The sequence below is a fragment of the Brassica oleracea genome, chromosome C5 (genome assembly GCF_000695525.1).
Source record: "Brassica oleracea var. oleracea cultivar TO1000 chromosome C5, BOL, whole genome shotgun sequence".
NCBI classification, from domain to species: Eukaryota; Viridiplantae; Streptophyta; class Magnoliopsida; order Brassicales; family Brassicaceae; genus Brassica; species Brassica oleracea.
In genome coordinates, this window is record NC_027752.1 from 14,371,944 (window position 1) to 14,376,906 (window position 4,963).

The window sequence follows — 4,963 nt, forward strand, 5'->3', positions numbered from 1 at the left end:
GGGGGGGAGGGGGGGGGGGTTTAGCTCAAGATTGGTTAACCTTGAAAAGTTCATGTTATAGAAAAGAGCGGTGATTCAAGAGGGTTGTGCTTGTATTACGCGTTTGCGAATTGGTTGTAATTTGCATTTCCATTCTAGTGAATTCGAATACTGGACAAGGTCCCGGAAAGTAGGAAACGAACCTCGTTAACAAACTTTGTGTGTCATTTACTTACTGCTATATATCTCTGACTCATCCGCACTTACACCATGCTTTGGATGATCACCAGAAACATCAGCTTCTTAATTGTAGGATAACCTAAAGATCTTGCTGACAAAAGCAAATATATTTAAGTGAAATGAAATCACACGCTAAGTTCCATGTTCATAATTTTGTAGTCTTTTATCAGTTTAGTAATAGTAATTTAACAATTTACCATTTACATAAATGAAATAAAAGCCATTGCTTCACAGGTTCTTATTTATTTGCAGAAAACTAGTAGTCTAAACTTTGATCTTTGGATATAAAAAAAAAGTTTGACCTTTGCATAGAATAATATATACACAATAGATTAAATATACAAGTACTAGATAATAGTCGTAACCTAAATAAAGCTAATCATTATAAGAGCTATCATTATCCCTGTATTTTAAGGGGGTTCTTAAGCATTATTAGGATTAAATGAAAAGAAAAAACAGCAATTAAAAGAAGATACGTATCTTAAATAGGCAATGGAAGAAACGTATCTCGAGGACACGTGTTGGCAGATCACTTTCTCCTTTCTTTCGTTCGTGCTCTCTCTCTCTCTCTCTCGCTCACAATCTTCGACCAGAGAAATCGAGGAAGAAGCGGCAGAGATCGCAACCCGCCGCCGGAAGAAAGGTTCGTCGGTGAAGGATGATCCCAACCAGTCGTCTAATCCTTCATCTCTGCCTCCTCCTTCGCCGATCAACGCAGGAGAATCGGTCGTGGCGGGTACGACGGGGAAGGCGAAGAAGAAAGCCGGAGGAGCGAGGGATTTGAGGATTCTCGGCCCTGTCTTGTGGAGTGCACAATCATCAAACTGTGAGATACATATTTTCTCTCCAAATCACGTACATTGATTTTGTCTTTAATATATGGCTTGTGTAATCTTTTTGATCGTGTGATTTATGGTCCATCTGAAGCAGGTGTTGACGAAGCTGGAGCCATGGCGTGACCTCAAAGACAAAGTGGTTCTTGTGACAGGAGCTTCCTCTGGTATAGGAAAAGAGATATGTCTTGATTTGGTCAAAGCTGGCTGTAAGATTATCGCAGCAGCACGTCGTGTCGACCGCCTCAACTCTCTCTGCTCCAACATCAACAGCTTCGGTTCAACCGGAACCCAAGCCACAGCTCTCGAGCTAGACGTCGCATCGGATGTAGCCACCATTCGAAAAGCGGTTAAGGAAGCTTGGGAAGTATTTGGCCTAACTGCAATCTGATGTTGGCCTAATCATTACTTTAATGTAGGTCTTGGTTCTCCCTCTGAGTAAGCCTGTCATCCTCGAAACTTCATTAGCCGTGGTGTAAGTTTGGAATACATCTTGTTCTATTTAGTTAAAGATGTAATCTTTTTTCCTTCCACGAGATAAGTTTGTGTGTGTCTCTCTTGGTTGTTGCTTGAATTAATAGATGCTGAATGCGCTCTACACGGGGCAGGTTGTTACATTTTATTCAAGCCGTCCTCCATGTAGTTCAGTTCATTGCATGTACTCTTCACGTATGGGTAAGCAGGCTTGTTCTCGTTGTAAATGTATGGTTTCGGTAACTCTACTTTCTATGTTGACTTGATTGCTAAATCTTTGCTGGTTTACATCTTTGAAGCAGGCTTCTTTAAACAGTTTGTACCCCCTCCTATCAGGATCTAGAGGCTAGCAGATAACAATCACGAGGACACAACATATTTGAATTCTCAGCATGTATGTCTCTAAGCAATAAACATGGCCTTCTTTGCATAGTAGTATGATTATATTTTATTCTTCACAGAGATTCAATTACAATGATTGTTCGCAGTTTAATGTATTTTCTTCTTTCCTTGCTAATCTTGGAACTATTAGTGATTACGCAAAAAGTATATCAGGAACTTAGGATCTTTGTTACCCTAACTTTATTAAGTTTTACATTCTCTTATTCTACATATCTCAGTTAGTACATTGTGAAACGTTGTTTTATTTAAATAGGTCCCGTTCGTTTGTACATCTGGAAGATGCATCCAGATGGTCTATCTAGATGTCTTATCCAGATGCTCCATCTGGGTGTTGTTCGTTTCTTCATTTCGTCCATGCATCCAGATGAATCATCTGAATGCAACTATGTTCGTTTGCTTTTCATTTTTTAAGTTCTATCTACATCCAGGTGGACTTGTTAATAAAATAATTAAAATATAATGTTTTTACGTTTTGGCGGGAAAATAGCATTTTTACGGTTTTTGAGGAAAAATGTGTTTTTGGCGAAAAATGCATTTTTGTGGTTTTGGCGGAAAAATAAGTTTTTATGGGTTTGGCGGAAAATACGTTTTTGCGGTTTGGACGGGAAAAGTGTGTTTTGCGGTTTTGGCGGGAAAAGTGTTTTTGATGTGAAAAAATTTTTTCCACGATTTTGGTGGGAAAAGTTTTTTTCGCGATTTTGGCGGGAAAATCATTTTTCCGCGATTTGGGGGGGGGGAAAGCATTTTTGCGATTTCGACGGAAAAATAATTTTTTTTCGGTTTTGGGTCGGGAAAATGTGTTTTCCGGTTTTGGCGGGAAAATGTGTTTTCCAGTTTTGGCGGGAAAATGCGTTTTTCTGGTTTTGGCGGGAAAATGCGTTTTTCCGGTTTTTGCGGAAAAATTCCATTTTCCGGTTTTGGTGGGAAAATTGTGTTTTCTAGTTTTGGCGGGAAAATGCGTTTCTCCGGTTTTGGCGGGAAAATTCCATTTTCCGGTTTTGGCGGGAAAAATGTGTTTTCCAGTTTTGGCTGGAAAATGCGTTTTTCCGGAAAATTATGTTTTCCGGTTTTTGCGGGAAAATTGTGTTTTCCGGTTTTTGCGGGAAAATTGTGTTTTCCAGTTTTGGCGGGAAAATGCGTTTTTTCGGTTTTGACAGGAAAATTCCGTTTTCCGATTTTGGCGAGAAAATTGTGTTTTCCGGTTTTGGCGAGGAAATGTTTTTTTTGCGGTCTTGGCCGGAAAATGCTTTTTGGAGTTTGGCGGGAAAATGTGTTTTTGGGGTTTTGGCGGGAAAATGCGTTTTTTTTTTGTTTTGGCGGGAAAATGCGTTTTTCCGGTTTTGGCCGAAAAGTGTGGTTTTACCGGTTTGACCGAAAAGTGCGTTTTTATGGAAATATGTGTTTTACGTTTTTTGAGGAAAATAGTATTTTGCGGTTTTGGCGGGAAATTGTGTTTTTAAGTTTTTGCGGGAAAATGTATTTTTCGGTTCTAGCGGAAAATTTTATTTGCAAAAAAATAGAATTTACGGTTTGAAAATAATATTTTGATTTTAAAAGGTCATTTTTGTCATTTATCATTTTGGACTGAACTAGATGCACCTGCTTCCAGATGCACCATCAAGACTCACCTTCATTTGAGTGAGAATTTGAGATGAGTTTTTAAAAATTCAGTTGGGTGATCCATCTGGATGTAGCAATATAATGCACAAAATGAACATCGATTTGCATTTTCACCCAGATGATCCAACTAGGTGAGCAAACGAACAGGGCCTAGGTGATCATCTGGGTGAGCAAACGAACAGGGCCTAGGTTGGCAAGGATTCTCATTGGGTTTGTTACTTCCAGATTCTACTACGGGCATATCACAATCATTTGTTTCCTCAAGTAAGGTATCTTACCTCCTGCCTTTGTGTGGCTGACTCTGATAGGTTATAGTTTTCACGGAAACATGAATTGCTGAAGTTATAGAGTTGATTTGGTGAGAAATAAAACTGGTGTATGAATCATTTGATCACACTGTGGCGTGGAGGAGTTGAGAAGTAAATCGTTTCTCTCCTTGGCAAAAAGATTTTGGTGCAGAATGCATAGAACACTAATGTCTCGTACACATATAGGATTGTTTCTTTAGAGGGCAAGCTGGACTCAAATGATGTGAACCCCCTTATGCTTGGTTCTTTTGTAAGTTTTTCAATCAAAAACTTGAATATAGAGTTAGTTTGTACTATGTTTTAAGAAATAGTTTAAGTTTAATAAGAAAAATCAAAAAATTTTGGTGTTTAATTAAATTTTTTTTTTAAGAATCCTTAAATAAGAGATTTGCAATGGAGCACATAAATTTTCTGGTCTTTTAATCCAGTCTCTTAATTCACTTTTACAATTAAAAAGTATTAAAAAAAAATAAGAAACCCATTTAGGGTCTCTAGGATAATGGTGCTCTAACCTTCTGCAAGTATTTATTTTTTAAGAAAGTATGTTTAGAGTTTTTTTTATAAATAGGCTTAAGTATGTGTTAAGTAGAGTTTTGGGGGTTACTAAGTTACTTCTCTACAAGGGACAAACTGCCAAAAGTTGAAAGTTGAAATAACAATCATCAACATCCCAACCGAAAGCGATCGTGGAGTCTGGAGATAAACGTATGTAAATAATTAATATACTGTAATAAATACTAAGCTATCATATAGTTGAGAGTTGCAACTAATCTCTATCATTAAAAGAGAAGTACCCATTAAAAAATATCCTAAGTTTTCTAATTTATTTACACTTACATGCTACTGAAAATTAACTTAAACTACTTATTTTAATGCTTGTCTTTTCCAATTAAATTAATGAGTTTTTTTATTGGTTTATATATTTTGATTGATTTAGAAATCCATATAGTATTTATAAATCCAAGTAAAATATGCAAATCCGGAGGTTTTCCCTCGGATTTGAGTCTTTGTATTTTTAACTAAAAAATCCAAACAAATCCATTCAAATCCATTATAAAATCAAATATATTAGTAAATCCGTACGATTGAATAACACTTGATTTGATA

At 37.0% G+C, this 4,963-nt stretch overlaps 1 long non-coding RNA gene across 3 annotated transcripts; it reads left to right on the top strand.

Moving 5' to 3' along the window:
• Positions 1-726: 726 nt before the first annotated feature.
• LOC106293205 lies at positions 727-3,903 on the top strand. Of its 3 annotated transcripts, XR_001260411.1 has the most exons (5): positions 728-1,045; positions 1,150-1,527; positions 1,634-1,727; positions 1,829-1,920; positions 3,774-3,903. It is a non-coding gene; the product is annotated as an uncharacterized LOC106293205 (long non-coding RNA). The 3 variants fall into 3 exon arrangements; XR_001260410.1 differs by lacking the exon at positions 3,774-3,903 and having other exon boundaries at positions 727-1,045; positions 1,147-1,527; positions 1,829-2,106; XR_001260409.1 differs by lacking the exon at positions 3,774-3,903 and having other exon boundaries at positions 1,829-2,106.
• The last annotated feature ends 1,060 nt before the right edge of the window (positions 3,904-4,963 follow it).